The 8,649-nt window shown below is 35.8% G+C and overlaps 1 protein-coding gene across 1 annotated transcript in view; it reads right to left on the bottom strand.

Annotated features, from left to right (window-relative positions):
* tnfaip8l3 (tumor necrosis factor, alpha-induced protein 8-like 3) overlaps positions 1 to 8,649 on the bottom strand; it is a 55,700-nt gene that overhangs the window by 9,469 nt on the left and 37,582 nt on the right. The gene's annotated exons all lie outside the window — the stretch shown is intronic.

The raw sequence follows: 8,649 nt of genomic DNA, 5'->3' as shown, positions 1-8,649 counted from the left end.
CGGTGAATTCAAGCGGTTTCTTCCCAGCGCACGTGTAATCTGGAAACCATGAGAAACATTTTGACACTAACAGAAATAACTTGTGGCAGAAATGGTCTAATGTTTTCGAGTGCTTTTAAGTGCTTCACACAACTTTTCCCAGCACTTCAAAGCTTTAAATATTGCCCAGTTTGAATGTTATTTTTAATGTGATGTCCAAAACATTATTTGTTCATACTTCATAGTTTGTCCCCATTTGTAAAACTAAAGGTTTCACGATGTAGGAAAGCAAACACTTATTTAGAAATAAAAAAGAATAAATTACCACTGTAGTAGATGCTGCAGAGGAGCACTTATTGGCTTATTAGCCATTTTCTACACCCTAGTATATATTTTTAATATTTAATATTTATAAAAAAGTTAATATTATCTGCATCTCAACTCAAGCTCAGTGCTTTTCTGTCAGTCCTCACAGCACTGCCAAATCAGGGGCTGGTGCCACCTTAGAACTTAAAGGGTTAGTTCACCCAAAAATGAAAATTCTGTCATTAATTACTCACCCTCATGTCGTTCCACACCCGTAAGACCTTCGTTCATCTTCGGAACACAAATTAAGATATTTTTGATAAAATCCGATGGCTCAGTGAGGCGTCCATTGACAGCAAGTTAATTTACACTTTCAGTGCCCAGAAAGATACTAAAGACATTTAAAACAGTTCATGTGACTACAGTGGTTCAACCTTAATGTTATGAAGCGACGAGAATATTTTTCGTGAGCCAAAAAAAACAAAATAACGACTTTATTCAACAATATCTAGTGATGGGTGATTTCAAAACACTGCTTCATGAAGCTTCGCAGCTTTCCGAATCTTTTGTTTCAAATCAGTGGTTCGGAGCGTGTATCAAACTGCCAAAGTCACGTGATTTCAGTAAATGAGGAAACGTTTCGAAATTTCAATGTTTCACCACTGGGGGCGATGATCTCTGTGAAACCATGAAAACATGCTGTAAATATTGCTGCAAATTCAGTCATTTTAGGCCGCAAAAATCACAAAAAAGTCCCGCGAAATCCTGGAAGGACTGATAAACTTTTCATAAGGGTTGAGTACATCTTTATATGTAATTTCATTATTACTTCTATTGTCTTTGAAATATGGTTGTACTGTCAAATGTACTGACATAAATCTATGGTAAAATAAAACATACATGTATATGTTTAATACCTTATTGTTATAAGATTTGAAGTAGACTTTTTCACAAGGGATCATGGGTTTGATTCTCTCACGTACTGGTAAAATGTACATTAGTTGCACTGTAAGTTGATTTCAATATAATGTCTGCCAAATGTAAACAGAATGACAGTATAAAACAGACTAAAATAAACAGTGCTATTATGTGAAAAAATAGTGGCGAATTAATGAAAGTTTAATGTTGCTGATGCTGGCATTTGTGTTTTCTGTGAAGAGATCTTGCTTGGCATATCATGTGACTGTCATATTATAAAAAAGGATGTTCGCTTTGAAATAAAAGGGAATGATTTACTAGGTCAACATAGTTTAAGACCGTGCCCTAACCAGGCACGACACAATCTTTCAGCGACAAGTAATTTGATTTCCACACTCAAAGCAGAAATGGTGTGTGACCCGAATCACAGCTGATCAGAGAATGATTTTTAATGTATTTAACAATTATGTTCTGATTCTGATTCTACTTTAATTTCATTAATCCTGACTTTACTGTATCATATGTTATATTTTGTTTAGATATGTTATAAACAAACATACTCAACAAAAAAATTTTGTAACAAGTTTTACAACAAAACAAATGTGCTATTTAATATCTTTAATCACATACTGTCCTATTATTCAGTAATTAAAAATCTAACAAACTTTAAGTAGCTACAACATATTTTCATACACAGATGTGATTGTAAGTAATGACAATGTTAATTCAGCAGCCATTTTATACTTTTCACAGAGTTTGTCTATGACTCACATGTGACTTTTAAGTGATTCATTAAACGAACCAGCTCATGTAAATCATTTGTTCGATAGCACTGAATATTTGTTTTTCTGTGCATTCAGCCTGCACAAAACAAGAAAGATGTTTCGTGTATTTTCCACAATTATTTAGTGGTGCCAGAACTTTCAGATTAGCCAACATGGAGTTTTCAAAAGCCAATTCTTAAACTATTAAGAATTGGCTCTGACACTCTTGGCAGTTGGTTTTGCAGTGCACAGGCGTTTGACTGTGTCTGCATCTGTGTCAGCGCTGTCGTTTGTTGTTGTTGTGAATCGGGGCTTTGTTTAGCATCACTCTCTGTGTGTAAAGTCAGTGAGTGACAGACACGACCTGAGGCATCAACAGACACCAGACCAACCTGACACTGACCAGCTACACAGGCGTTTCTGCTTATTTGACTTTGGGCCATGCTGTTGTCAGGGGCAGTAGAGAGTCATAGAGGTGAAAACAGAAAAGAAAAAGAAAAAAACCCCTGCTGTCTGAAGGTGTTTACTAGAGCAAGAGGAGTTCACTAGTAATGAATTTCATTCACTGACAGTGTTTATGTACATGAACTGTCTGCGTTGTTTGAGAATTCACTGATGCAATATGCAAATCAGGTAAAGGCATAAACATATCCAAATAAATGTGTGCTGTAGACTGCCAGCGCGGCACAGTTACCCATCTTGCCAGTTCTGACTGAACGCTAAATTGGGGAGGATGCCACAGACTATCAAGATATGGCATTTGACGCTCTTCTCCATTATTTAATAAATAACTGCTCATGAATTATTGATCACTAAAAAAATTTTCAATTTACCATCTGCTTTATGCTGGCTGTGCAAAATTAATTGCACCACAAAATATTGCTGACTTGAAACTGCTATTTTCTATGAAAAAAATGTGATTTGTTTAAAAAAAAAAAAAAAAAAAAAAAAAGCAAACATAAAGCTGCACCTCTAAAACTAACCCTCAGTAGGTACGTTTACATGTACTAGTTTTCGTCAATCTGAATGAATCCAATCCGATTTCATATTCTGAAAGTTATGAATACATGAACCCTAAGCTTCACAATCTGATTCACATTTCAAATTACATGTGCATTTAGGTATTCCGAACAAAACTTCAGCGCATGTGTAGTGCCCCAGTCAATGTTATCAGAGCTGCCATGAGTATAATGGTAATACTTCACAATAAGGTCTCATTTGTTAACTAATGCTAACAAATGAAATCTTATTGTAAAGTGTTACCAGTATAATTATCGTTTTTGCCTTGATGACATACCTAAAATTGCTGCTTTCTAATAGTCGACTAAGCGTTAGTCGAAGAGAAGAGGCTTAATCGACCAAATTTGAATTAGTTGGTTATGCTGCCTTCACATGCTTTTGGAAATTTCCTGCTTCCTACTTCTGAAGTCGTGATTACAAGCTCTTCGGATTCAAGTGCTTTGTTGTCTGAAAGAACAGGAATCATGAAGGACATCAAGTTTATTCTTGCCTATTTATTAAAATCTTATTAAAATCCAAAATGATTTTTAGCGTCTCATTCATTGACAACCATATAAACATTCACCATGCTATCTAGTGAGCTTGCTGATGATTCTGTAATTTCGATGAAATACAGGCTATTTTCGCAGCGTATAAAACATACAATATGCTTTAAATAATTATTCATATATATATATAAATATGCTCTGCTTTAACAACAAGACAAGGTGATGTGGCTGTTGCGGGGGAAAAAAAAAAAAAAAAAAAAACTAATAAAGAATACCAGTCACAGCAGCAGTCGTTCTCCCCTCCACCATGTTTACATTTTTTTGCCTACCCATCTCGGGAACTTTGGTATCAAAATGATCCCAGTAGTAAATATGACTTGAGAGGGCATTCATGTCAAATTTTTAAATAGGAAACTCGTATTTACGATTGACCCTTCGCCGGGAGTTTGATTGACAAGCGATCTAACCAATCATAACGCCGAATTGTCAGACAAAGCAACAGTAACTAAGGGGGGCGGGTCTTTGCGAAGGGTCAATTCTGATAGCATGTGAAGGCAGCACAAGTAGCAAAAAAAAAAAAAAAAAAACAACAACAAAAACACGCAGTCTGTAACAGACAGATGGTTAACATAGCTGGTCCATGTGGTAATTATGTCAGGCAGGAAAACCAAACGTTCGCCTGTCGACCTCAGACATGGCTTATCATTTGAAACATGTTAGTAGTAGTCAATGTTAGCCACTTTACATGGCCACTTACTCTAACTTTAATGTTAATCTAGATAAATGTGTGCTATTATTAGGCACATATCCAAGTGTATGGAGTATGGAAGCTTTAATGTAGAACAATGTTACATATAATATTCTTTCTCAGCCCTAAAACTGAAACCATTTTCCGATGCCACTCCCCAAGTATAATTAACTAAATAATTATTTAAATAATATCAGAAATGTCCAACTAGTCGACTAATAGCTGAAATGAGCGACTACTAATCGACTAGAACAATCTATTGTCGGGGGCAGCCCTACTAAAAGGAAAGCTAACAAATATGTCAAAAGAGCATTTTTTTAAAGCAAATAATCAGTATTTTATATTCTTTATATTCAGTCTCCTCCACTAACCAGTTCCTAAGACATTAATAAAAATTTGCATGTTGGTAAGAAATCAAGTGTCAGTTATATCGCTGCACTTCCTGCTCATGGATGGGCTGGGAGTTCTTGCACAGAACAGAACCATACTGCCAATCCAAAATGTATGCTTATTGTCAATTATCTTTGATGGAAGTAGTTTTGATGGAAGTAAAATGTATGTAAAAAATATATGCGTGTATCAAACTGCCAAAGTCACGCCCCCTAATGTTGAACCATTGAAATTTCAAAACACTTATGATGTAACGAAGCCTTGTTTACTGAAATCACGTGACTTTGGCAGTTTGATACACGCTCTGAACTACTGATTCGAAACAAAATATTCGTAAAGCTTTGAAGCTTCATGAAGCAGTGTTTTGAAATCGCCCATCACTAGATATTGTTGAGTAAAGTCATTGTTTGTTTTTTTGGCGCACAAAAAGTATTCTCGTCGCTTCATAACATTTAAGGTTGAAGCACTGTAGTCACATGAACTGTTTTAAATAAGTCTTTAGTAGCTTTCTGGGCATTGAAAGTGAAGATGAACAAAGGTCTTATGGGTGTAGAACAACATGAGGGTGAGTAATTAATGACAGAATTTTCATTTTTGGGTGAACTAACCCTTTAAGAAAGAAACACACAAGAGATGGGGAAGTGTCTAACTTATTGAATAACAGTAGTTCAAATTCTTTTGTAACCTATTGGCTATAGTGAACCAGTTAGAAAACAGTTACTATTTTCCGAAACACAGATACTAGCCTGCACTGGATTTTCCAGCAGGTAAATATATTATCTCTCAACAAGTAGCCTGTGTATTTTGCTGTCATAATAGTGTGCTGGTTTCCTGCTAACCTTATCTTGTGTTTGGAACACAAGAGCACAACTGAAGGAGGAGAATGAGAAATGCTCTAGAAGCCTGTATAACCTCCACATACACAATAAGCTAAAATGACTTAAGTGTATGACTGATTTGTTTGTGCTGTTTTTGAAAAAATAAAATAAAATAAATAATCAGTCAGCATCCAACCAATTAAAACTCTTCTAAATCTGTCCCTTCTCATCTGACCATCTGTTTCTGTTTGTTGTGTTCAGGCTTATATTGAACTATAGCTATTGTTTCAGCATTTGAAACCTAACACTTCTTTTGGTGAAACATTTTGTTTGAAAAGTGTGTATAGAGACAGCCAACAGATCCTTTGAGTTCATGTGTTTGCATATTCACCTGTTTCAATCAACCATCTGTAGGAAAATGAGATGGGATGATTTTAAATACAACACGCCTTTCTTTGTACGATAGACAGGTTTACGTATATTTCAGAGTGATGTATGTCTTTGTAATACTTTTAAAATATACAGCACTTGAGCCAAATGGCTAAACAAACTGCTAGAAAAAAAAAAAAAAAAATCTTAATATTTTTATTTTCCCCTCATGATTTTCCGCTCTGCGCCATGTCAAATACTTTCATGAAGGGTATCCCAGTCCCAGAGGAAGATTTCATTTCTCATAGAACACTTTAGGGGTACAACAGCTTGTCACTGTGGCAGTACCCTTAAAATGACATCTTTGTACCTTTTTACCCCTAAAAGGTGCATATTAGTACCTTAGAGTAGCAATACTACGAAGCTTTAAGTGGTAAATAAGGTACAAAGATGTCATTTTAAGGGTACTGCCCCAGTGACAAGCTGTTGTACCCCTATAATTGTTGCACATTTTTTTCTGAGAGTGAATGCTCTTCCAAAGGTCAGGAAACACATCATATTAGTTATGTTTCATTGAAGTATCAACTCTTTGATTGCAGACTTTGATTTGTTATTTTGGTAGTTACTTACTGAACCAGACTTGCATAGAGTGTGTTTAGGAACATAATTGCACGTCAAAACAACAAAGGGGTTCACCGCAAATGCTCAGGTTCATCTACGGTATTCATTTTTTGTGCAACATCCTCTAATATTTTTATCTAGAGCTAAACGCACTTCATTCAAGCCCTTTTCAGTCTGTGTGCATTGCTACTCTCTCCCAATAAAGATGCGTTAAACTTTCTTCGTAAATTGAATACGGAAGGCGGTCTGGTGGAAGCTAGTTATTTAACTTTATGACGTGTTAAATATGGATATTTTTATTACACCATAGTATTGCTTCACTTCAGAAGGCCTTTATTAACCCCCTTGAGCCATGTGGAGTATGTTTATGATGGATGGATGCAGTTTTTGAGCTTCAAACAGGTGGTTTCCATGCACTGCCATTATAAAGCTTGGGAGTATCAGGTTGATTATTAATATAACTCTGATTGTGTTCATCAGAAAGAAGAAAGTCATATACACCTAGGACGGCTTAAGGGCGAGTAAATCATGGGGTCATTTTCATTTTAAAGTGAACTAATCCTTTGAGAGCTGCAGATGACACGGTTATTTATTTTAACAACAGTAGCAGGAACATGGTAAGCAGCAAAATATATACTTTTGCTAAAACGCTGCAGAAAACGAGAATGCAGCAAATACAATTATTTTTATCTGTCATATAGATGACTCTGACCGTTTAACTAAACCAGGTTTGTGAGTTAATGCATGGTGCCTTTAGACATTTTTTTTCTCCATAGCATTATTAATTAGCATATTAAGAGCATTTCATAATAAACAATGTAATAATTTGTCAAATTATTTAGAGATGGCAAGGGAAGACAAAAAACTTTGAAATGTATATTCATATCCAGTTGGGAGAAATATTTACTTTTTTCATAAATGTTGGTAAAAATTCACAGACATCTCACAGACGCTTTGGCTCTAGGGCCCAAGATTCTCATTTTTGATGACTATTTTAAGCGCTTAGGATTTTTTCTTTTACAAAGTACAGCTGCCCCGATGGAAATGTAACTGTTCCAAAAAAGTATTGTCCGCTGGGAAAGGCCAGACCTCTTGGAACTTTAATTGAATACCCCTGTACTAAGGCACATTTAAAGTATTTCATTATAATTTCAACATACAAGTTTACCATAAATGCTTGTCAGTAAATTAATCAGTACACTATTTCAAAGACAATAAAAGTGATTATGAAATTACATATAAAGATGTACTTAAGTCATACTTAAGTGGGTAAAAAAAAAAATGCATTTATTTAGATTTAATATAAATTTAAACTATGATACATTTTCAGTGTCCACAAACAGTTTGCACATAGGTATATTCTTTTAAATTGTATTATTTCCATAAGTACTCTTTTTTGTGTACTTCTTTTTCACAAGGGATACCATGGTAAAATCATACCTATCCAAAAACAGTGTACCATGTCGAAACCCTAGAGTATATTTTGTTATTTTTTGTGTCATATTAACAGCGGGTTCTTACTGATAATCTGGATAATAATGACTGCAGTGTATCTCAGTGTGCAACAATGAGCCTGGGGCATTCAGTTACCCATAATCCTCCTGTCATACCAGTCATTTATGATGGAGACACACACAGAGAACTGCTAATGACTACTGTGGCGTCACAACATCACACTTAAATTCACCTGACAAGCTCGCAGTTTTGGGAAGTGGTACATGCAGCCGCGGGGGTAATGAGTGTGTGTGTGTGATTAACACAAGCTTGTCACAGTGTGTGTGCGCCACAAATAGACATTATTAGGGGTTATTTTTGGTCCTTCAGCAGTGTGTGTGTGTGTGTGGGGGTGGGTGTATTTGTGTCTCCCGAGGGCTTGCCCTAGAATCACTGTAAATTTAATCAGCATTGTCAGCGTGGCCAGTTTAAATGACTGATGAAGGAAACAGGCAATAAATAAATAATCATAAACATCATATTGTAAATGTACTTGTCATTTGTAAATGTCATTTAACCTCATTGGTAGTATTAAGAGGTATTAGAAAACAAACCTTACTGAGGGAGTGTGTGGAAGCATGTGTGTACAGGTTTAGTCCCCTTTCGAAAGCGAAATCGCTCTGCGTTTGAAACGCTATGGAGAACATCACACGTGAGCCGATGTCTGAAAGTCAAGTATCAAAAACTCCAATCCTATTGGCCGGTGACAGCCTATGACGTCACATGGCGCGACC

This window comes from Ctenopharyngodon idella, chromosome 18 (assembly GCF_019924925.1).
Source record: "Ctenopharyngodon idella isolate HZGC_01 chromosome 18, HZGC01, whole genome shotgun sequence".
In the NCBI taxonomy this organism is placed as follows: domain Eukaryota; kingdom Metazoa; phylum Chordata; class Actinopteri; order Cypriniformes; family Xenocyprididae; genus Ctenopharyngodon; species Ctenopharyngodon idella.
This window is presented reverse-complemented; position numbering and strand designations above follow the sequence as displayed.